General features: G+C 44.0%; 1 protein-coding gene across 4 annotated transcripts in view; it reads left to right on the top strand.

Annotated features, from left to right (window-relative positions):
- Window positions 1–25232, top strand: part of RNF152 (ring finger protein 152) — a 75168-nt gene that overhangs the window by 25058 nt on the left and 24878 nt on the right. Inside the window, exon 1 of one of the 4 annotated variants that reach the window (XM_080685900.1) lies at window positions 1429–1529. The exons of the other annotated variants lie outside the window; for them this stretch is intronic. The gene's annotated coding sequence lies outside the window, so the exon portion shown is untranslated. Of the gene's footprint in view, window positions 1–1428; window positions 1530–25232 lie in introns of those variants that run through there. 4 annotated transcript variants of the gene reach the window in all.

Below are 25232 nucleotides of genomic sequence, written 5' to 3' on the forward strand. Positions count from 1 at the left end.
GATTTGTTGTTCCACTTATACATGCATTCATGACCAGGGATTGAACCTGCACACAACTTAGTGTTTAGGGATGATGCTCCAACCAACTGACCTATCTGGCCAGGGCAACCTGAAGAAAAAATTCTGTGCTTATGTATATTTGCAATAATAAATCTCATCCTCTGAGCAGTAAAGCCTGTTTCTCTTTGGAATGCACGTCATGTCTGCGATGAAATTTGTCCCCTAAGGCTTCCTCTGTGCTTTTTACTCCCCACCCCCACCCCTGTCTCTAGAATTCTGATAGTAGAGGATTAGAGTTAAATATGTGTCCAGTAAAATAATATTCTTATATTTTAAAATTATTTCTTTCTAAGAGAGGGTGAGTGAGGTTTGGGAGAAATGGAAGGATATGATTAACAAGGTATATGGTGTTGCCTAGTCTGAGTCAACCTTCGTGGTTGAATTCAGAGTGAACAAGCTCAGTGTATAAGTCTATATCAGAAATTACAAATGCGTAAAGTGAATACTAATTTAACTGTTAGTCTCATGGTTTCCTGCCCACATCTGCTTATATAAACTTTCTAATTTCTTATTTTGTATTGTTGCTTGTATAGTTAGCAGTGGATAGAAATGGTGCAGGCAGGTGACTGGGCTGCCGGGAACCCCAGCACTCCATGGATTTTACTAATTAGAACTTTGTGATAATTGAAATGGTTAAGACTGGGGTTTATTTTAGCTGGTCCCACTAACAAAGAAATGGAGAACCTAGGTAGGCATTGGACGAACGATATTACCTGTATAAGGCCTTAGAATGTTCAAAAAATCTTTTCTAAAAACCTCAAGTGTTTGTGACAAAGACCTTTGTCCTTACAAATGATAAATACTTTTTAGTTCTATTTAATCTTAAAGAGGGAACCCTAAGAACCTCAAATAAGCAATTTCTTATCAATCAACTTTTAAGTCATGCGTGAAGAATCCTGTATGTCATTGACCTTTTTATGAGGTTGCCTGGGTAATGCCTACTCCTGACTTTCCTAAATACTGTTCTGCTCTGCATTTTTCCTCCACTTAACTACAAGGCAAAGTTCTGATTTATGCTTTTTATTCCTTTGCAGTTGCTTCTAAAGCTGGGACTGATTTTCCTGACCCGACGTGGCCTTTCAGGGTCCTGCGGGTCAGCTGAGGCTGACCGGCTGGACTTACCTCCATCCTGGGGTCTCTCAGCTGACACTGAGCAGGTGTGGCTGCTTTTGAGACATTGAATAAACAGAAGAAAAAAAGGAATATTGGAAAATATTTTTAAGTGCTTTTTTTCTGGGAGGAACACCCTTAAACATAACACAGACATGTGTTGTAAGCCTTCGGCAACTCTTGAAGGCCAACCTCTCTAGTCAGCAGCTTGTTCTGAATGCCTGTGCTGGCTCCAGGGGAAAGCATCGGGGAGGGATAGGAAAACTCGCTCCATTCCTTACCGTGAGCCTCCTTGGACCTTGTGTGAGAAGCAGAAGGGCATCCAGACGGCCCCCTGGGGCTAATTAAGTTCTAAGAAGGTGAGCAAAATGCAGTTGATGGTTGTTTTAGCTAGCATATTAGTTTCAGGTGAAATTTACATAACCGTAGAGTGGTATTTTTTGGTGCATTATGTGTCTTTTTAGAGCACCGTAGGTTTCCCCAGAGAATTCAGATGCCCTGGGCATTTGTAACTGTTTTATGGGATGTAGAAGCATTATTTTACATTTTTAATGATTACTGCGAGTTACAATTGTTCTCTTTGCTTTCCGTGCTGCATTGCTGTTGGTATCACGATTTATTTGATGCCAGGTTCACGGTCAGGAATGGATTCCTGGATGGTTAAAAAATAAAAGACTTCTTTCAGATATCTCTTTGCTCCCCTCCTGCTGCCAGGAAACGCAGATAAAAAGCAGTGTGAGTTGTGGGTTCGGGTTTGTCATCTCTTTGCATTTGTAATGCATGGGTAATCTTGAGTTCACACCCTTGCTTCCTAAGCCCATTAGCTAGCCAACAGATATCTGGGTGTTCTTCCCATCAGTGGGTGTGACATTTGGATGCTTGGTGGGGAAGAAAATTACCCTGACAGGCAGAGCTTTTACAAAGTGCACACAAACCCTTCCTATTCCTGGCTGAGTCAGTTTGGGATGAGCCCTGCAGTCTGTTGTTGGTTTGGTTTTTGCTTGTTTAACTGCTGACTTGCCAGAGCACACTCCTTAGTTCCGAAGGTGATGGGCCATCTGACCATGGCCCTTTAAGTTACGGGGACACAGGGACAGCCAGAGCTGTTGCCTTGCAGGCTTGAGGGGACACATGTCTGCATCCCAGTGTCAGTAGAATGTGGGGAATGGTACTTCAGGAACATCTAGGTGGGAGAAGGGACACCAGGGGTTGGGCAGTAAGGGGAGAGGGCGGGGTGTTGGGGAACATCGCAAAGCATCTCAGAGCCCTCCAGGAAGAAAAGAAGGAACAGCCAGATGGGGTGTGGATGGAGAAGAGGGTGTGGGTTAGATGAGGCTGGAAAGAACCAAATCACCAAAAGACCCGTAGACCCTGGTGGGCATGTGGGCCCTGCCCCCTTAGCTTCCAATTGTCGTGGCATCCCCAGATGGGTCAAGGTGTGGGCAACTGGCAGGAAGTGTGGATGATAGTCTTAGCTCTGCCAGTTACTTCGTAATATGAGCAAGTATTTTGAACATCTTTGTTGCCATCTCTTGATCTGCAATATGGTGACAATGGGGCCACCTTCCCTGAGTTGTCCCAAGGATAAAAGAGTCATCATATGTAAAGTCCTGGCATGGAGCAGTCCTTCTGAAGGCTGGCGGGGATCTGACTTGTCATGTAGGAGTTTCCAGGGTGGTTGGAGTAAGGGAGAGATTGGAGATGAGGGACCTGGTTTGCAGGGCTTTTGTGGTCTGGCCAGCAGTTCCCAGCAAGGTGTAACCTTTGGGACACTAGTCCGCTGAGCTCTGGGAGCTCCCCTGCCTGTTTTTCCACTAGCCTAGGGTTGTTGTAGGAATAGACCTAAGAAAAATGTTAGGAGGCAGAATAGCCAGGGCTAGGTGAAAGAAGCATTATATTAGCTTGTCTTGGATGACAGCGTTACTCCAGTGCCCACTTGTTCTAACAGAAAGACAGGGAGTTGAACCTTAGCTGGCTAGCCTGCCTTGTAATCCTACATAATAAAAGGCTAATATGCAAATTGTCCCCTCGACCTGGAGTTTGACTAGGGAGCGGGGCCGGCCCACCAACTGCCCATATGCCCCTCCCCCTGGCTGACTCAGCCCAATTGGCCCTCACCCGTTCATGAATTCGTGCACCGGGCCTCTACTCTAAAATAAAATGGCCATTTTTAGACTTTCACACAGTTTTCTTTGGGGAGATGTGGACAGATATCATGGGGATATTTGCCTTCAATTTAAAATGAGTTTCCTTCTAAATCTATTGGACTGTGAGTTTAAACACTAATGTTGAGAAAAGTCTTTTCTGAGGCACAAAAACCTTAGTCCATTATGTTTCTTTTCGAGGCAAGAGAGACTCTAAATTCCACAAGTACTCTTAAGTTCTAAATTCCTAGCAGGGGATTAGCGAGGCCTTGGGTTTAGTCAGTCTGCAAAACAATTCAGCAAAGTATAAAAAGGCAATGGGGGGAAATCATGTTTCCTTTCTGTGCTGCCAACCAGGTTTGTCACATGGATTAGTCATTTAGATAGGGACAGCCATGAATCACTGCTTAGAGTTTCCCATTTAATTTTATCCCGGAAGCAATTTCCTTTCACATTTTCAAGCTGTAGTTATCATTAATGAATTTAACATTATGAAATCCAGAGAACTACTAATTCATTTTGAGGAAGGTAGACATTTAAAACTGAAAAAGAAAACTTACATTTTTTTCAGTGGTGTTCAATATTTTCAAGATGATAAATGTAGAACATCTTTTTGAGGGTGTCATTGCCCAAGGGGGTCTATGTGTCTGGTGTCTTGGTTGCAGGTTTGTGGGCAAGAAAAGTGAAGTCAAGATTTCTCATTGACCAGGGACTGGATATTTTCCAGAGGGGAAAGATGGAAATTTGTGGAACAGGTAGCTGATTAGAGTCAGAGCTTCCACCCCAAGTTTCTTTTTTTCTTTTATGTTAGTCCCCACCCAGGGATATTTTTCCATTGACTTTGAGAGAGAGAGAAAGAGAGAGAGAGAGAGAGAGAGAGAGAGAGAGAGAGAGAGAGAGAGAGAGAGAAAAACATTGATGTGAGATACACACATCAATTGGCTGCTTCCTGCACACACCCCAACCAGGGCTGGGGATTGAACCTGCAACCCAGATATGTGCCCTTGACCAAAAATTGAACCCATGACCCTTCTATGTGCGGGCTGATGCTCTAACCACCGAGAAACCCTGGCCAGGGCACAAACTACTTTTTAACCATACTTTATTTTTCTTAATTATTACTGCATAATAATCATCCCAAAACATAATGGCTTTACCCCGCTTCCCCGAACACATTTTTAAGAAGCCTTTTGCTTTGTCAGCTGAAGTTCTTTTCAGGATGGTCATCTCATCTGGGGGCAGCCTCTGATCTCTGAGCCTCAGTTTCCCCTGTGTGTTGAATGGGGATGATAATACCTGCCCTCCTCCCCGCCATACAAATGGTCGTGATGATTGGGTGAGATCATGGGTATGAAAACATCTGGCTAGTCCCTTTCTACAAGCATGCGAGGCAGAGAGGAAGGGAGAGGGTCAGGCTGGATGGAGGAGGCAGGCCTTTGTATGTAGACAGGGAGAAAAAGCAATCCCCCCGCATGTCCCCATTCCTTCCCTGACTTAAGACCTGAATTAAATAGCTTCTTAGGGAAAGAAAGTTTCCTCTGAGGAACTCAGGGCCTTGTCTTTGTCCCTGCAGTCCAACCAGGCAGGTGGTCATGTGTGGAAGCCATTTCTGAGCACAGACCTGTATTTTCTCTTTCCTGTTTGGTGCTTCTTCTAAATCAAGAGGTCTTTATGGTTACCTGGTTGTATTAATTTCCTAGGGCTGCCTAACAAAGCACCACAAAGCACGTGGCTGCAAACCACAGAAATGTGTGATAGTTCTGGATGATAGATCCTGGTGTCAGCAGGGCCTTGCTCCCACTGAAACCTGTAGGGGACAGTCCTTCCTGCCTCTTCCAGCTCTGGTGTTGTCGAGATCTTTGGCTCAGGTGCAGCCCTCCGATCTCCACCTCTCATGGCATGGCCTTCTCTCCTTCTGTGTCTCTTCTCTTCTTAAGCACATGAGTCATGTTGGATTAAGTGCGCTGCCCGTCTCCCCCCCACCCCCCGCCCCCAAGTCCAGTATGACCTCATCTTAACTAATTATATGTGCAACAACCCTATTTCCCCACAAGGCCACGTCCTGGGGTATTGGAGTTAGGACCTAACGTGCCTATTTGGGAGACACCATTCAACCTAGGACAACTCCCCACCCCACGCCAGGTGTTTGGAATCCATCCACACTGCAGCTTCTAGTCCATCTTCAGAGGCAGCATATCCCACCCTGGATGGGACGCAGACCTCTGGCTGTTTCCAGAACCGGCAGCCGTGACATCATGCCTCTAATGACTGTGGAGCCCCTGGGAACACGGACTGTGAGAGTTACCTAGCATTTCAGAAGCGACTCAGAGTTTGAATTAGCACCAAACAGCCCTCCTGCTCTGCTGCCGATTTCACTTCAGTCAACTAAGCTCGAAACCCAGCAGCTTAGATGGTGCCTCTGGGAAGCACAGAAGTCCTTCCAGTTTTATTGGAAACAATTGGTTTTATCAGAAGTACTGAGGTGGGAATTTGAGCAAATGCTACTGTCCCATTTTGTGAGGTCATGCGAGTCCGCGGTGGCTTCTGAATGGTGCAGGCAGGTGACTGGGCTGCCAGGAACTCCAGCACTCATCTGTAATACAGGGTGAGGCCAAGGGGCATCAGATGGGCCCACGTTGGGGAGAAAGTGCCTCCTCTGCCCTCAGCACTCAGTGATTGGCATCACCTGAGGGTGCATAAGAAACCCAGACTTTTTCCAAATGGGGTTCACTCAGGAAGAAGGAAGCCAGGAGACCCCGAGTTTAGTCCTGGTTTTGCCCCCATCTTACTGCACTTAAGCACATTTCTTTTTTTGTTTGTTTTGTTTTGTTTTGTTTGGGGTTTTTTGGTTAATCCTCGTCTGAGGATATTTTTCCATTGGTTTTTAGTTTAGAGAGAGTGGAAGGGAGGGGGAGAGACAGAAAGAGAGAAACACCAATGTGAGAGAGGCACATCGATTGGTTGCTTCCAGCACATGGTTGGGACCGAGCCTATAACCGAGGTACCTGCCCTTGCCTGGAATTGAACCCAGGACCCCTCAGTCCACAGGCGGACACTAGATCCACTGAGCCAAACCGGCAAGGACAGCACAGTTCTTCTTAAAAGGGACCCCAGGCTCCTCATCTCTGTGAAAATGGTGAAATTTGCTGCATCATGATGTCTGCAGGGCAATGAATAGGTTGCTGTGTGCAAGCCACTGGCAGGCCTCAAGTAAATGGCGGCGGGGTGGTGGTGGGGGCGGGGGGGCGGTGAGGGTGAGGACAGGCACTTGCCAGCTCTCTCCATGAAGGAATAGTAACATTTAACACACAGGCTTGGACAGAGACATTGAGGTCTGACATGCAGACACTCGGTTGAGGAGCTGCTGGTCTCAGGGCCTGGACCACCCGGGAGGAGCACCAGGTGGGAGCCCTGGGTGGACTTCACCTGCAGATAAAGTGGAGGAGCTGCAGGAGGGTGGCGGCCTGAACGTCCCTTCTGGCTGACAGGTTGCCGTAGGATGTTGAAGGAGACAGAATTGGTGAATATTTCCAGCGGTGGCAGTGTCTCGGGGACAAGCTCCCGGTTCTAGGGTGCAGGGATGTAGGGACGGCAGGTCCAGGTAGCTTGGGGGAGAATGAAAGGGGCAGCCAGAGGAGTCCTTTGAGCTTCAGACGTGGAGGGTTAAGGAACCCAGAAAGGCCTCATGAAGGGAGAGGAGCCCTGGGCAGGTCACTGCGGAGCTGGAAGTCAGGGGGACTTGGGTGGGGTCCCTGAGGGTTGCACCCAAACTGCCTAGATGCCCCCATTAAGGGTAGGGCTGGACTTAGAAATGGGAGTGAGGGTGGGGCGGGGAGGAATTCCAGCTGGAAAAAACGAGGCTGGGCGCCTGACTCCTAATGTTGGGACACACCATGCCTGGGACAGAACAGTTGTCCTGCTTCATTTACTTCATACATGTAGTAGCAGAGAAGGTCCCAAAATAAAATATACCCACCACCTCAGCACCGACTGGAGTTTTTGCTGCTGCTGCTGTTTGAGTTACCTGATTATTTATAATTCCTGGGCAAATGCATTATTTTGGAAAACACTGTTGAATGTAGGTATTTATATATGCCCATGACAAACTTACTTTAAATGACTATTGATTTTCAGGGCTGAGGCTGATACGTTTTCTGTGATAGGGTACCGTCCAAAATAGAATGAACAAAGGCCCACAGTTAGAGCCTTGATTGCTGGCCAGGGCCTGGAAGAAATGGAGGACGAGTGTGGGATTATTTGCTACTTTTGTGCCCCTGTAGGATCAGAACGGGACCATGAACCACAAGGCGTGGTCATAGGAAAGAAGTGACAGTAGTTGAGGAGGGAACTGCAGTAATAACAGACCTGGAGGAACGTTCTCTTGCCTGTTGCTGCTGCTCGTGAAGAAACCTCCGTTTATGTGGCTGTTGAAAATTTGCTTCATTTTGCCAGGATTCAGATCTAATCTTCTGAGTCCCTCAGCGTTCAAAGGCAAGGCTCAACTAAAAGATGTGACAGCTTCTGATATAAAAAACATTTGATTCACCATGAAATTAATATCACGTGGACACAGTGTTTGAGGCACTGAAATGAGGAGTTTGGTGATTTGGGTTTAAGTCTCAGTTTTCACATCTGCAAACGAGAAAAATGTTTACACTTTCTCCCTCGGACAGTGTTGGGTAACACAACAGTGTTTGAAAACTATGTATGGTACAACTGATGAGTAGGAATTATCAGCACAGAGCTAAAAAGCCAGGTTCTCTCTCTTTTATGCCTGTTCCTCTGCTTCTATTTTAATTCTTTCCTGAGTTTTGATTGAAAAATTCTGGGTTTTACTTATTTTACTACTTAATTAATTTAAAATGTTACCCGGAGTAATAGCACTATAATCTAGATGAGGGCTGTTCGAAGAGCAGGAATTGTGCAGAAGGATGTTTGTAAATAATGTTTAGGTGACACTATTGTGATAATTATGGCTTTTTGAAGATGAGTTTTATAGCAAGTCCTCAATTTTCCTGTCACTTTTTTTTTCTGGGCTCCCACTTAAGCAAGCACATTTGTTTCACGGAACTAGCTGTTCGGGGATCTGAATCCCGAGAGAGCTCAGCAGCTCTGTGAATCCAATTTTCATTTTAGGTGGCTAATTTTGCAGACACCAAGAGGACAGAGGTTGCTCTGTTGCCCCTTCCCCAGGCCTAATACGGACAGGAGGGAGGTGTAGCGCGTCCCCTAGACACTCTGTTTCCGGCTTCGTCCCTGGGTCACAGTGACTTGAGTGCTGAACCCTCGGTGGCCAGAAGGGCCCTACTGGTGATGCTCTGGGGAATCTGCACCCCAAGGCTGACCCCCACATCATCCAGCCCTTCTGTGTCTGTACTTGAGGCTCCGAGTGCTGGAGGGGCATAAAAAGGAGGTGGCAGAGAAGTATAAGTGCCCTCAGGTGTCATTGAAACAAACTTTTGGGAACCCCAGGCTTTGTGGCTTTCCCAGGAGAGGGACCCATTGTATATTTCACCATGTCATTCTCCAGCTTGTGTGTGTTCTCCAGCTTTTAGTTGTTACAGAGTCTGGAACATCAGCTTCATTGTCTTCACTTGACTCACTATTGGAATCTAATTTCAGCTAGAAGTCAGCCAGTTCCATTTTGTTAGTGGATTGTTGGGAAGCATCTAGATTTAGAACTAGAGGAGCCCTTGGAGGTCATTTGTCCAGTCTGATGAGAACTCTTGAGACCCAGAGAAGTTGAGGGACTGGTCCAGGTTCTGCATTGAGTTAACAACAGAGCCAGGACAAGAACTTGGGGCTCTTTAATGACCTGGATATAGGGAAACACCAAGGGGTCACATTGAAGTATGGAGTAAGGAATACTTAGCAGGTGTACTCTCTTGTAATTCAGCCAGGTTATTTCTGAGGCTATGGTATTACCACCATAATGAGTCACATGGAGTAGAACATCCTAATTTCATTCCAGGCTTGTGATTGACTGCTGATGAACCAGAATTCCCTTATGATGCTACCCTTGTTGAAAAGCTTTACCATTGCATTGGTTTGCTTTTCTGAATTAGTGACCAAAACTGACATAGATATCAGGGAATCTTGCTGCCCCTTAGAATCATTCCAAATATTGGTTATGATCGTATACAATTATAGCTTCAGAGCATGAATTCGACATGGCCATGAGCCACAGAATATTTCAAGTATAATGTTCCCGTTCAAATGCTTCCATTCTTTAAAAGCTGTATTTGCTGTTAGTTTATAGTTTTGGGGACAGTTGATGAGTTGTTGGTTTACCAGTTGCCTTCTGATGTGGTATTGATTTTTTGTTGTTGTTCCTTCCCCATCATTTCCACATCAGATTGAACACAGACTCAGGAAAGGCAGCTTGGTGGTGAGATTTGTGTGGCTGTTTACTTTCCCCTGTTGGTAAAGTGGCTGTGATTCAGCACCAGGTTCTCTCCCTGATGGGCTAGTGAGAGCAGAGAGATGTGAAACTCCAAGTCATCAATGAAAGTGTGACCCTCACATTAGAATATCCTTCATGTAGAAAGCCTTCCCCACTACTTCCCGATTATTCCAGCTAAAATATACCACTTTGTAGAAGATCACTAGAGACTCCAATTACCACCCCTCAGCCCTCTTGAGTTCCCTCAGTGGGGAGGAAGAGAGAAAGGAACCATGGAAAATCACCAAGAGGACGGTTTTCTATGGAATCCTGAATAGGTTGTTTCCAATCTGGAGGGTATGGGCATCACCTGTTATAAATTTTCCCGGAGACAGTTACTGTGTGTGTATGTCTTAGCAAGTTCAGTTGGTGTTGCTCTCCTAAAACTGAGAGCTTGCTTTCCCCCTTGTACTTTCTTGTGTGATGAATCTGTCACTTGTGGCATCGTAGTCTGTGGCTTGCTGGTTCTTCAGAGCCGTAGGGAGAGATCTGTTTTAAGACAGATTTATCCAGTTCCATGCACCACAGTTCCAAAGACAGTGGTGCATGGAACTGGATGTTGACATTGGCATGCATTTGCTGAGGAACAGAGATAACAATTGGGGCTGAAAACACTTCTTTTTTTAACTGGTGAATTTTATTTCTCCATTGTGATTAAGTGACCTGCTCTAGGTCACACAATTATTAAATAACAGAACTATGACAGAAACCAAGAAACCTGGAGAAAGAGAATGGCTACCCTTGTATTCCGCAACTTCCTCTCCCTTTCCAGCCTTCCCAAACTTGAATTCTTTGTGCTCTCGTCTTTGATTGCAACTTATGCCCTAGCAGGGTCCATGCTGAACTGATCTGAGGCCCTTTGAGCCCTCATCACCCTGTGGGCAGATGGAAATCCAGAGCTCACCTGAATGTGATTTGACTTTCATGAAAGAAATGAGCAGCAGGTACAATTTGCTAGTTTAGAAATCCACTTCCAATGACATAAAAGAAGATAGTCTCTGTAAGAACTGTCAATTGGAAATTTACTTACGTATTTTGGTGCAATTGTCCAAGCCCAAGATGGAGAGATGAGAGACTTTGTTTATAGTTGCAGTGCCACCAACCAACCGTGTGCTTTTGTTTTCATTCCACAGATGTATACTTTTTCTTTTTAAGGTTTTAAATTGATTTATAGAGAGAGAAGAGAGGAGAGAGAGAAACAGATTCCTCCCCTCAGATTCATCAGAAGGAACCAGCCATGCCCATACTTTGACTTTAGCCCACGGAGACTAATTTCCAACATCTGGGCTCTAGAACTATAAGAATAAATTCATGTGTTAAGCCACTGAGCTTGTGATAATTTGTTACAGCAGCCAATAGGAAACTAACTAATCCACTTACCTACCTCATAGTTCTCAGGATGTTTAAATGTGACTGTATTTATGTATTTATATGTTTTTGTTTTTATGAGTATCAAAGTGCTACCTAGATGTTAGTACTTCTAAAATGAATTTTTATATTCATCTGATTTCCAGGGTAAAGGGCCAAGATATGTCAGGAAGACCAGGTGAATAGTAAGCAGGACTTTTCAAGTATGCAGGAAACAGTTTGTATCTCGAAATTTATGAAATAGTTCTTAATTGTGCAATTGTGGATGATCATCAGTATCTGTGATTCACTTGTTAGTGAGCAGGCAGGTGTGTGCCTTACTTTCTGTACCTGTGGATCTCAACACTGAATGCTCATTAGAGCTTTTAAAAGTCTAGTGTCCAGGCTGCACACCAGGACAGGTATATCAGAATCTCTGCAGGTGGAACCCGAGCATCGATAATTTTTAAGCTCTCCAGGTGACTGCAGTGTGTTGTGTCTGCTAATAAGAGTTTAAATCCAGCTTCTTTGAAGTCTGGTAGTCTAGATGTTCCTTTGAGTCTTTAGGGAAGTGCTCTGCCAAAGACTGTCATATCTTCCAGTGTTATTAACATATCAGTTTATGAGCTGTGATGTGTTTCCACCAAGAAACACCAAAGTATTAGCCAGTATTCCTGAGATGTTCAGCACACAGATTGGTGTGCCCTGGTGGCAAACACAGTTTCAATAAGCAAACACTTTCCCTCTTACATTGCCCAAAGGTTTTTAAAAGCAATTGTAAGGGGGAGAAAAGAAAGACGTTGAGGCTTTCTCTTCAAATGGCTGAGTGTCTTGAGAATTGATAAATATTGTTTTCACATATGGCATATGTCCTTATGTCTCTAGTCTAGAGGAGAAACTAATCATTTTGACTTTGGATCCACTGTTGAAAATATTCACTGTTGTTTCTGGGCACTTTGAGCTGCAATGTGCCGCTGAGGGTAACTCTAGGCTCCCAGCACCCTAGCCTTTCATGTCACAAGGAAAATATTGTAGATAAAATTGTTTTTACAAGTCACAAATTGAAGATGTTGTATTTTCAGTGGGAATTCTGGGTTGAAGTTAGAAAACTGATGGAAAGCCTGTCGCATAAGCTTATTATATTTATGTATAAAAACAGATTGGGGGGGGTCCTTATTTTCTAGGGTTCTTAGTGATCAAGTAGAGGCACTGACTCTAGTACCTGATGGTATGTGCTTTCATACTGGTCATTGAATCAGTTGGGCTCAATTTTCTTCTTAATGGAAACATTAAGTGCTTGGCTTTCTTAAGGGTGCCCTAGGTGAATTTGGGTGTCCTGACAGTAGAGCAGTACATGATTGTAAATATTGCCTCTGAAACTTAACTGTCTGGGGGACATTTGGGAAATTATTTACCCTCCTGTACTTCAGTTACCACATCTGTAAAGTGGAGAATAACATACCTCTTCATAAGACTGTTGTACATATTAGCTAAGGCATCCTGATCTTCTGCTTCCTAACCCCTGACTGGGTAAGTGTTTTCTCCTCTTTTTCCTTTCTTCTTCCTTTTTTCTCTTCAATAAATATTAATTGGACACTTACTACTCATAGGAACTACACTATGGCCATAAGTTTTATGCAAGTAGACTCTCTTGTCAATAACTTGAATGGTTTAAACATTTGATTTAAAATATTGATACCATGTGGTGAAGGGGACAGTTTGGGTGAGTAAAGACTGTCTGTTTCTGATAGACCTGAAATGTAAAACTTCAATTGGTTTATGTGCACCAACCAGAGTAAGCTCATGCTGTTTCTATAACTATGGATATCAGTAGATGGTCTTAGGGACCAGGCAGAGGAAGGTGGTTGGCGTGTTGATGATGCACTGAGTGGACATGGATCTCTGATCTGTTTGGCCATGCCAGTCATCTGTCAAAGCAAACATGGGGATTGGGCATATGCCTGGCACTTTGCCAGCTATCGGGGGTGCATGGTCTCCCAGACCTCCCAGTGGAAGGGTGGGGTACTTATAGTGCAAATGCTGGGTAGGAGCTATAGGAAGCTTTTAATAGATCCTGAGCTCAAAGAAGCACTTTTGGTATTTTATGGTTCATGAAGTTATTTTTTAACCTATATTTTTTGGTACCATTCACAAAAGGTTTACTTCACTTACATTAATTTCTACCTTTTTCACAGAAAATGGACCAAAATGAAAGGCCTGTTTTCCAAGATTTCCTTTGATATGAATTTCTTGTGTTCTAATCAAGTCTATGTAGCTTGGTCATGCTTTTCACTAACTTGGGTTTTATTAGTGATTAGAGCTATTAAGTTTGATGGTGATTATAATTGCCATTTATGCTGTTTTCAACTCCACTTTTCAAGACTAAAAAAGATAGTTACTTTAAGGAGCTAGGATAATTCTAGAGAATGCTCAAAGAAATTTTGTGCTTTCACCAGTTCTACTTAGAACCACATAGGGAAAATGATACTGAGAATCATCATGGTGACAATGACTGCATTCTGTTTTCCAGTGTTAATTCTATGTATGACAATATCCTGGGGGCTTTGCGCACATGTTCTCATTTTATCATCCAGCAAAAGGATGAGGGGCATGCTATCTTAGTTTTCACATTTTACAGATTAGGGGCATGAAGGCACAACAAGGTTGGATAACTTGTCCACGTTCAAAGGGCTCATCAGTGGAAGGTCTACCATTTGACTCCAGATGTGCCTGACTCAGATGTGCTTTCCACACTACTGTATTTCTGCCTTAGGAGAGAAGAGCCTCTAAAAGAGGTGGGAAGGATCTATTGGCTAATTCACTCCAGTATGTCCCTGACAGGTGTGGATGAGAATTTATCTTGGAGATACGGACACTGAGATGCTGAGAAATTGAAAAGTGTTTCAGGCCACAAAGTAAACTTAATCCAGAAGCTGGGTGCTCCTCAAACTCATTCCACAAAAACCCAGCCTACATACTTGCACAATCTACATCAATTCAAATGAAGTGGTGAAGGAGAGATCTGTTTTGTTTTGGATAATACATAACCAGAGGTTATGGATCAAATTCTGGAACTTCTTTTTAAAATATATTTTAGAAAACTGCACAGGCTTTGGCAGTGGTCACTTTGGGCATGTTACTTCAACTCAGCAATGAATACTTCCTTTGGCTGTTGCGGGGAGTATATGCTCATGACACCTGGAGCTTTATAGGTATTTGCTATCAATTGCTCAGTGACTGGTCTCTTATTATACATTTTAAAAGAACTTTAGAGGAGAGAGCAGAGTTCTCAAAACTTATCGTGGGTCTAGGGAAATTCCTCAGGGTCAACTCCAAGATATCAGAAATGGAGATTATCTAAAAAAGGAAACCCTGGCCATACCACATAGCAATTGCAGCTTAGTTTTTGTGTGTTGAATACTGGAGACCATTTGCTTTGGACAAAGGAGTTAGTACTTGGATTATGAGCTGTTAACAACACTAATGACTTCCTGATATAGACTTGGCTTCTAAATCCTAGAGGGTCAATAGATAACAGTGAGCAAATGGGGAAGTTCACTGGCCCCTATCCAAAATCCCTTTCCATGCTTTTCCCTGGATTGGTCAAGAGTTCAGGATCTCCGTTGGCTAACAAGAATGTGCTGAACATTCTCCACTCATCTTTCCAGATCATTCTCCCGACTTCCCAGACTTTTTTTTTGGGTTGCGTTATGCTGGCTCCGTTGCCCTCTGGCTTCAGGTTGGGTCTGGCCACTGGCAGAAGATGGAGAAACAAGATAAGAGGGAGGTTGGAGCACTCCTTGCCTCCCCTACAACTCTGCTCCCTCCCTGCTGGAGCCCCATTTCCTTTCCTGTCTATTAGCTCCTGCTGGATGGCCATCTTCTGTGGTCCATGGCGATGAGCTTTTAATGATTCTGGTGACAGCTCCTTTCCCTTGTTCTTCAGCCCTGAGGTTGGGAGGAGTCTTGACAGGACACTGAACCCTGCACAGACCTGTATACACTCCCTTCCTTAGCCTATCTCGAACTCTCCTTAGGAAGATGTAGCTATGTCCCTCTTAGGCCATGCACAGACTTTATGAAAAAGCAAAGCATATGGGTGTTGCTTGCTCTTCTGTTAGTAACTTCCAGATTTATCTGGGGAAAAATGATGGGAGGAGAGACTAGTAGTATATATGACATATAATCTTCTCTTTTAGTATATAGAATGGTTCATCCATGGTGTAATTATTAATGGTCAGAAAAATTGTGGAAGCACTATGTGCTACATAAATATTGGTAAATAGAAAATTTTAACTGGTGTGGTGGGATATGGCGGGAAGGGGGGCGGAGGATAGGGCAGTAAGAGCTTGTTTTTCCTGCTGCTTCGTAGGCTTTTGTTGGCTGGTGTGATGGAAGCCCAGAAGCTGTTGCGATTGAGCGGCTACCAAGTGCCAGGCACAGTTCTAGATGCTAGGGATGCATCACTGATTCAGACACATGGGAGCTCTTGTTCTGGGGACTTAGGGGTGACTCCAAGGAAAATGTAATAGTTGACTTACATAAGGTATTAGAAGATGGTATGTGTCTGGACAAAAATAACCAAAGAAAGGGGAGAGGGGATGCTGGGAGGCATCGCAATTTGTATAAAGATAGATGTTTGAGCGCAGACTTGTAGGAGGTGAAGAGGAAAGACACATCAATGTCTGAGAGAAGAGATGAGCAAGCCTGGAGCGAAGGGAGCAAGGGAGTGCGCAGGAAGAGGGGACCCTGGGGTACAGTGCCCTGTGGACCACTGAGAACTTTGGTTTTACTTCCTGGTAAACCTGTGGCTGCTGTAGGTTTAAGGAACCCATGGACTTCTGTGGTCACACCATCACTCTGGCTGCAGTACCGAGAGCAGACTGTAGGGGGACAATAGAGGGATTTGGAGCCACCAGGATATTGTCAATACCCAAGATAGGTGTGGTGGCCTGGGTGGGGGGCAGTGGCGGACAAAAAAGTGGTCAGATTCCAGACATTTTTAAAAAGATGAAGCTAATGGGGTAGGTGGACTATGGTGTGACAGACTGAGGATTCATGGGTGATGCTGAGGGCTTTGGCCTCGGCTCCTGGAAGTTGCCAGTAACCGAGCTGGGAGGACTGTGGGAAGAACAGGCTTTGGCGTGGTTTGGAGGAAGACCAGGAATTCCATTCTGGACATGTTAACTTTGACATGTCCACCCAGCCGTGATCTCAAATGTGTGACTGTTGTCTATGTTTGTATGATAGTTTTAAATTTCCAATTTTACTGCCTTGGTGGCTGGCTTTCTCTGAGATGTGTTTTAAGAAAATGTTTACACCATGGCTGTGTGATTTTGAGAGCAAGCCTCAAGGCAGAATATTCAATGCCTATATTTTCCATTGACGCAAAACCATCTTTGCATAGTTAACAGATTCAGGGACACTTGTGGGAATTTATTCTGAGCCAAGAGACTTTGGCACCATTTTACCAGTTCTGACTATAACGACACCAAATCTTTGGAGGGCGAGCTGCCTTTTGGGGTATTGTGCAATGAGGGTTTCACATCAACCACAACAGCGGACCTCATGCACATGGAAATAGCACATGTGGCAAAGCCCTGATTCGCTGTGTGTTAAAGCTTTGCTGTTCTTTTAGGTAGCTTTTTGCTTTTCAATGTTATTCTGGTATGTTTTTCTTGTGCTTTCTCACCACTTTCTTTTCTGAAAGTTCTGTTTTCTTGTTGACAATGCCACAGTTGCTCCCAAAGTGAAGTTAGACTGTACGTAGGGAAAAGAGAATACCAGTGTTTATTCAGCAGCTATTCAATTACATGTTGGTTATTGAGCTGGATACCTTACTAGCTACCCATTTAATCCTCAAAACAGTATTGTGACATAGGCAGGATTGTTCTTGTTTAACAGATGAGGAAACTGAAACTCACTGAGGTTAAGTGACTTGCATAAGGTCAGAAGAGGTTTAGTTCCAGTCTGGATTAGTGAATTTTCAAGGACTATGGTCTCCGCCCTGCCTAAGTGAAGTTATCTTTTCAGGCATTTTAGTGCTTCTAGGTGTTGATGCATTGCTTTGTCTGCCTTTCCTCCTGTTGAAGAAGGGGAGAGCAGTGCTAATATTTGTCTGCTTAAAGATTCTTTCATAAATGTTTCGATGCGTTTACCAGAATGTGTGGTGCACACCTGCTGTGTGCTCAGTGCTGGTAGGTGGCAGAAAGTCCTGGAGCTTAAACTCCAGCAAACATCAAATAAGGAATTACATGGGAAACGATGTGAGGATAAGGAAAGAGCAGGTGTTTTGCAAGCATGCGTCATTCTGTTTGGGATCACCATTCACCCCATCTTGATTTCTCAGCCAAAGACTTGTCCAGCCAAGGAGGTGGGGAAGAAGCCCCTAGCAGCAGGGACAGCACAAACAAGGGCCCAAGGTCTAGCTGAGGTTGGATTGGAAGAGTGTACTCCGGTGCTGTAGGCAGTGGAAGGCGAAGTGGGCCAAGGGTGGATAAAGGGGTCTACTCTTTGGTACTAAATGACAATCATATACTTTAGAAAGTGTTCCCCTATATACATCCAGTACGCACCTGGCCCCATACATATTTATCGTAATATTATTGACTATATTCCCTAAACTGTATTTTACATCCCCGTGACTATTTTGTAATTACCAATTTGTACTTATTAATCTTCTAAACCTGTTGTAATGGAAGAAACTTTTTGACTATAAAGTTCAAACGTCAGCACCTAAATAGAGGAAAGGTTGATGCTTTCTAGCACAAAAGCTCCCAGGTGGCCCAGTTGGCTTGAGCAGCGGCCTGAATGGTATGCACTGTGTGCCCAGCTGGCATGAGCCGGTGTGTGGGCTTGGCGAGAGGTCTGGCACTCTGAGCATCTTCATTGTTTAACCGGGTTTAATCTGCGATCCCTGGCATTTCCCTGCTTATGCAGCACAGCCAACACTGTCACCTCTATAGTGAATAAGAAAATCATCTTAACCCAGCCTTCTGCTAGGATACAAACCCTACAGTGTCACCAACATTTTCCTGCCCTCGTGTCCACTTATAGCCCCCAGGAGGGACAGAGGAAATAAAATTAACGAAATGAACTCTTTGTTACTTGCCCTACATAATTTGTACATCACTAGGGTGAGGAGGTGAATAAATGCCTTTTTGCAAGGTCATTGTAGATATCTAAAGGTCATCAGAGCCTTTAAAAACTAGGGTGAAGTGCATTTTGCACATTCCCTTGAGAAATCAAGTTTCATTGCATCTTATTGCCCTCATTGGAGTTCCAGGTTTTAAGCACATATGATCTATAACCCCGTGTTCTCATTACTTTTATTCTCTCATAACCTGCAGAGTTACTGGGTAGATGAAAGACGAATCATTTGTCAGCCTATTTGTGCTCATGATTTAGAGAAAGAAGCATACCTTCTAGGTAAAAAATGCTGATGTGAATATCCTACAGTCCCGAACATGTCTCAGACACAAACAACAATGACAAATACACAAAAAAAACACAAGAGCCAGTGTGTCTTGTTCCATCAGACACCAGACGGAGCGATGACTGTCCTTTGTCATGGTGAAGGATGGCAGTAGGGAATTGTTTTTATGATTTCCAGCATCCTGTTACTCATGGCCCTTTTCCTACTAGTTGTATGAGATTTTATAGAAGGCGTGTGCTCCTGAATTTGACTTCAGCTTCCCTACAAAATAAGCATCATTTATGCTTTGTAGAGTTTTACGCTTGTGCTTTTTAGATACCTAGGTACTACTACAGGTTTTAAAACAACAGCTAACAATCCTGAAGAAAGTTAACATCTAATTTGGTGGGGGGGAGGGGCTTGTCTTACACCATTGAAAATGGCTGGAAGCACACCATCAGCCGCCCTAAGTCATTTCTATCTGGAACTGGCTTTTCTGTTAGAATGTGCATGAGTTGGAAAGAAAATAGTTTCCCCAATCACTCAGAAACAGTTGTCAAGGTGCTTTGCTGGTACAGGCCATTCTGAAATTCTTCCACAGAGCAGGTGAGCAGGCACCTGGCCAGGTCTGACCTTTAAGTGCAGGACAGTTGGGAAGAAATCTGTGTAAACCACGTCCATTCTGTGGAGTCAGACGATTGTGGTTGAAGCGAGTTGCCAGAACGGGTCAGGGAAACAGGAAGTGACTGTGTGAAGCTCACCCAGGAAGGTGCCTGATAGTCAAGCACTTGACCTCTTACATGAAGGAAAGGACAGGGCAGAGATGAGCCTGGTGCCCATCCTAATTCTTGAGAAAACAAGTCTCCAGGGAAACAAAGCCCTTCTGACTGTTGGCCTGAGTCTGACAGCTGCCAGGCTTGTTAAAGAAATGACAGTGGCCTCCAGAAGCACAACAGCCGCTTGGAACACGAGAGTGTGTTCTGTGTTCACGTCTGGTGGGTGGTTAGCTGTCAATCAATAGAATTGTGCTGTGAGTTAGAAAACAGGCCACAGGGGCTTTCAGGAAATGTTCACAATGTGGAATTAGTCTGACCCTCATTGTGTCCACTGGAAAATGGAACAATGGCTTTTTCATAACAAATTGTTCAGTAGGAAAAAATGTAGTAATGGGAATTTCTGGTTAAGTATATAACTAAGTGGCTATGATAAACGTGCAGTAAAAATAAACGTGAACCCTTAGAAAAAATCAGAATGGAGTTTAGTTTTGTGATTTGCTATTTTGTGTCTTGTTCTGGCTTTGAAGTAATGTGTACTAGTATAGTCATGGGGCCAAGTCCAGGCCATTTTTTGTAAATAAAGTTTTTTTGGAACACAGGCACATCCACTCATTTGTGCGTTGGATATGGCTGAGTTGAATAGTTGTCACAAATACTATATGGCCCACAAAGCCTAAAGTATGCTGCACAGAAAAAAATATGTTGACCTCTGTTCTAGAACTTGGCCACTCAAGGCAGCATTGGTCAGTCGTTGGCACATTGCAGCGGAGAAGCAGTGGGCTGGGGTGGAGGTCCTTTGCCTGGGGCTTCAGTGATGGGACTCGATGAAGTTACAGGCACAATTCTCTATATTTTTCTGTACCTCTTCCCTCTCAGAGATAAAGGGGTCTGTACCCTACTACCTTTTCAGAGTGGTTTGCAACCTCCCAAAGTTAAGAATCAGTAGGCTAGAAAAGGGATGGTTAGAAAGCCCTCACTACTCTACACCAAAAAATGTCAGACCCACCTTGTACTCATTTATTTATTTACTAGAGGCCCAGTGCATGAAATTTGTGCACGGATAGGGTCCTTAGCAGCTGCCGGCTGGGGGCGCCTCCCTTCCCCTGACCGCCTGCCACTGCCGCTGACGCTCCCTGGTCAAACTCCAGGTCGAGGGGACAATTTGCATATTAGGATTTTATTATATAGGATTCTTAAATAAAGAATATCAGATTTGGAGCACAGGACAGTGGTGGGATATGCCATTTCATAACTATTATTAATGGACAAGGAACTATTTCATGGATATTGGTTCCTTGAGCCAGAATAGCTAGTGTCATATCACACTGTTGTTCTGGAGATATTTATTACATGCCTCTCCCACCTTGGAAAAGTGAAAGCTCTATGGTCCAAAATCATAGGCCTTTGTAATGACTTTTTATGGGGACCCATTAGAAATCACTTCTCATGAGCCTTACAATGTTATTAAACATCCATCCTGTATGGAACCCTGGTGGACTTTCTAACAAGTAGAAGGTGGAATCTAACATGGTCTGAGGCTGACTTCTGACCACCTTTCCCATAAACGGCTGTTCTGTGTACACTGTGGGACTTCCTTATCCTGTATGATGCTCCTATAGTAGGTAGTAGGAATCGGAAGATTGATAGGTCATCTCTAGGTTACCCAGATGAACACATGCTCCTGAGGATGGAAGCTGGGCAGATCAGTAAAGAAGAGAGGGATAACCAAACTGTGGTGTCAGAGGTAGAGAAAGGAAAAAAGCTCAGAAAAGCAGGACTAGCTGAGGGGCACTGACCTTGGGACCAAAATGTCACCCACAGACCTAAAAAGGTACAGGTCATGCTATAGGACCTAAAACGCTTTGTCCATTAGAAATTAATGTAGTGTAAGATGGACTCCATTATTAAGGGTGTAAATTCTTTTTGGTGCTCTTTCTCAGTGTGAGTGTGAGGAGGGTGTTCTCCTTTGGGACAAAGAGGTTCCCAGGGTGGTGGGTTCTGGGAACTGGGGAGGAGCTATATGCAGGGCAGGACTGACCCATGGACTTGGAAAGCCTGCCTATGAAGCCAAGACATTAGAAGCAAACACACAGAGATATGGCCAGGAAAGAGACCAAGGATGACACATTGGATGGAACCAGGAGCCCCCAGACCAGAACATGAGACTTTGGAAGAGGAGGAGGAAGAGCTGTGAGAAGCTGGACAGGACCCCTGCTTTGAGGGCACAGCTCCTTGGGGTTGTGGGTTATGAAGAAAAGACAGACCAGTCCAGGTTGCAGGATCCTAGGATCTTTTGCTGAAGCTGAGGCTTATCTGTGTCACGGGAACAAGACTTTGCATGTCTCCAGTGAGCTCAGAGGTTTTATGTATTTCCTAGCTGTGTCCTCTGACAGAGCCCGAGAGTAGTGATCCCCCATGGCCATGAGCATACTCACTTATGTCCCAGATCTTCGTTTCCAAATGCCATTCTGCACCAAACTTTTTTTTCTACAAAGGAAGTGCTAAAGGAATGATGTGCACGATTCAAAAGGTCACAGGAGCCAGCTCAAATAAATAAATGAGGAGCTCTCAGTAAGCAAATGTGGAGCGTTTTCAGCATCAAAATAAAGACAGGATCATAACTCATTGAATAATATGAAATCAATGAGTCCATACTAATATGAATAAAATAAGGAAATGAGGATATTTTACCTCTCATAGAATGTCAAATAATAAATGTAGAAGAAAGGATAGAATTAAAAATCATTTGGCAACCATCCTATCTACTAAAGAGGGAATATGCTAATTGACCACCACACCCTCACAAAAGATGGTGGTACCCACAGCCAATAAGGAGGGAATATGCTAATGGACAGCCATGCCCTCAAAGATGGTAGCACCCACAGCCACAAGATGGCGGTGCCCAGTCCCCTCAGCCCCACTGGGGCAGCAGGCGCACGGCAAGGCTGGGTCTGCCCCCAGGCAGGTCTGGCCACTCTGTGTGCCTGCCTCTGGAGTCCCCCAGTCCCCTCAGCCCCCAGCCGCCAGGGCCAGCCCAAGGCACAGGCAAGCCTCAGATGGTGGCTGCCCAGCCACCCAGGGCTGCCCGAGGCTCAGGTAATCAGGGCCGGCCAAGGCTTGTGCTGCTGGCAGTGGCAGCAGCAGAGGTGTGATGGGGGCATCGCCTTCCCCTGATCACCGGTCGCCTTCCACCCCTGAGGGCTCCCGGACTGTGAGAGGGGGCAGGCCGTGCTGAGGGACCCCCCCTCCAGTGCATGATTTTTTATGCACTGGGCCTCTAGTGTTGTTATAATTAATTCAGGCAAGACATTTTAAAGTATGCTAAAAAGTGGATCAAAAAGTTTGATAAGGAACAAGATATTTACATATCTTCAGAGTATTCCTCCACAAAATACTTGTTAAATATAAAAGGGGGTGTAAATTTTGGGCCATCTCACTTGATGGCATTATAGTGGAGAAACTCAGGAGACACAAGTGATCAAGTTAATATAACCATTTGCTGGGATGGAATGAGAAAATTATATTACATCCTATAATGTCTTGCCCTCTCCCCATGGGGGGGAAATTTCTAACCTGAATCTATTCATGAGAAAGTATCAGACAAACTCAAATTGAGAGACATTCTACAAAATAACTTCCGGTAAGCTCCAAAATTGACAAGGTTATAAGAGTCAAGGGAAGACCAAGGAACTATTACAGACTGAAGAAGAATAAAGAAACATGACCAGTGAATGCAGCATGTGACCCTGGATTTTATCCCTTTGCATTGTTAGGACATTTGGTGAAATTAGAGCTGTGGGGTCTATGGTAGTGTACCAGTGTTAATGTCCTGACATGAATGATTCTACTGCAGTTATGTAGGAAATACTTAGACAGAAGTAATGAGATCTCAGGTCTGCAACTTAACTACCAAAAGGTTCAGGGAGGGGAAGAGCTATTTATTTTTTGCAACATGGTGAAATCCTATGGGTAATTGCTATTTTTGAACTCTCGTGCTTTGCACCCAAAGTCACACACACTGATCAGAGCACTACAGCCGCCTCTCTAATTGTTATTTTTTATTGAAGTTGTAGAAGACAACGGCAAAGGTCAGCTCTGATTGCAGATGGGGGAGGAAGGTTGAGAATGAACTGGCAGTTTATATTTATTGACTGATCCTGTGATGGGGATGGCTTCACCATCATAACCTCATCTTAATTATCTGCTAACGACCCCACCTCCAGGTACCATCCCTGCGTGGGTTAGGTCTTCAACATACGGATTTGGGGGCACACATAACACCATCAGTCCATAGCACCATCATTCTTTTCTTTGATCAAATGTTACCAAATTTGGCCAGTGCAGTTCAAGCAACTTCAAGCTGACTCCTGTGGCCATTTGACATGTCCCCATCATTCTCACTTGATGGCACTATAGAAGGACTTGGGGCTCATTAGTGTTGTCCCTGCCCCAGACCTGGAATCAGCCATTTCCAAAGATTTCAGGTTCATGTTAGTGAGTAATGGTGCCAAGGTCTAGGAACTAAGTGTACTCATTATTGCTGGACTATCATTGTTTCTAGGCCTTTTTAGTGGGCAAAGCTTAGAAATATATGTCTCTTATTATAATCACATTTATAGTCTGATAGTTACAATTTAAATTCAACACAGTAAGTTCCTTCTCACCTTCCCTCATTTCAGTATTTTTATTTTCCTTCTCCCATAGCAGAAAACCTTGTTTCCTAAACATCAATTTATTTGTTGTAGCATATCTATAATAATAAAAGCATAATATTCTAATTAAACCAATAGCCAGATGACCTTCCAGACGAAGCTGGGGGGGGGGGCGGGGGGGGAGGGGGGCGAGGCAAGCCGCCGTGGCTGTGAGGGCCAAGCCCCTTGCACGAATTTCGTGCATCGGGCCTCTAGTAGTAGATACAAAATAGTTTCAGAATTACTACTACATTAGCACCAGTATCAACAACAAACCAACTAAGTAAAGTTCAAGATTGCTTGGAAACTTTTGATATTATTTCTGTTAAAGAATGTATCTTTAATGTCTTACTGTTAAAGAATGTAATGAATGTATTGTTTATGTTCAAACGTTACATGAATGTGGTTATGTTGTCAACTTGAATTCGATTCACTTGTTTCTGTATATATTTGATTTAAGGGTTTGATTTTGTTCATTTCTATGGATTTAGTTGCTTTCTTTGCATATGTAAATTATTGGCCATAAAGTCTACAAGGTATACTGAGAGAGGCCTGACTCCCACGCCTTCCTCGCTCTTCCCACCCACCCTCTTATTGGTGACCATTTACGTTAATTGTTTGTCCTCTGTATTTATTTTTGTAAAAATAAGTGAATATATATTCTTACTTTCCTCTTTTCTTTCACCTTGCTTTTTTCTTCACTTAACCATATAAACCTGTTGTCATTCCAAAGCAGTTCATAGACATCTTCATTCTTTTGTGCCACCACTTCCTAACTACTCCATCATGTGGATAGAGCAGTAAGAGAAGACCTCTTGGAGTTGGTGTTGGACATTTGGGCTGAAATTTTCCAAGTCAAAAAAGGGAAGGACAGAATTTTAAGCTAAGGGAATGATGTGTGTGCAAAGGCTTAGAGGTGAGAGAGGCATGTTGTGTTGCTTTTAGAGATGTTCAAAGGACTCAGAGTGGCCGGAGTGTGGGTATCAAGCCAGGAGATGACAATAAAAAGGCTGGACAAGTATTACATGATTTGCTTCAGTGCCTGGTGCATAGTAGGTGCTCAACAAATCATTGGATGATAGTGGATGGTTGATTGTGGAATAGAGCAATTTTGCAGTAGCAATTTGTTAACCACACACACAATAAAGGAGTTCATGTTGCCAGTGTATTTGATACTTTATCTCATAATAAAACTGATTTTTTATGCAAATGGAAATCAGATTATGAAAGTAGCCATAATTGAGAAGG

This window comes from Plecotus auritus (assembly GCF_963455305.1).
Source record: "Plecotus auritus genome assembly, chromosome: 8".
Taxonomy (NCBI): domain Eukaryota; kingdom Metazoa; phylum Chordata; class Mammalia; order Chiroptera; family Vespertilionidae; genus Plecotus; species Plecotus auritus.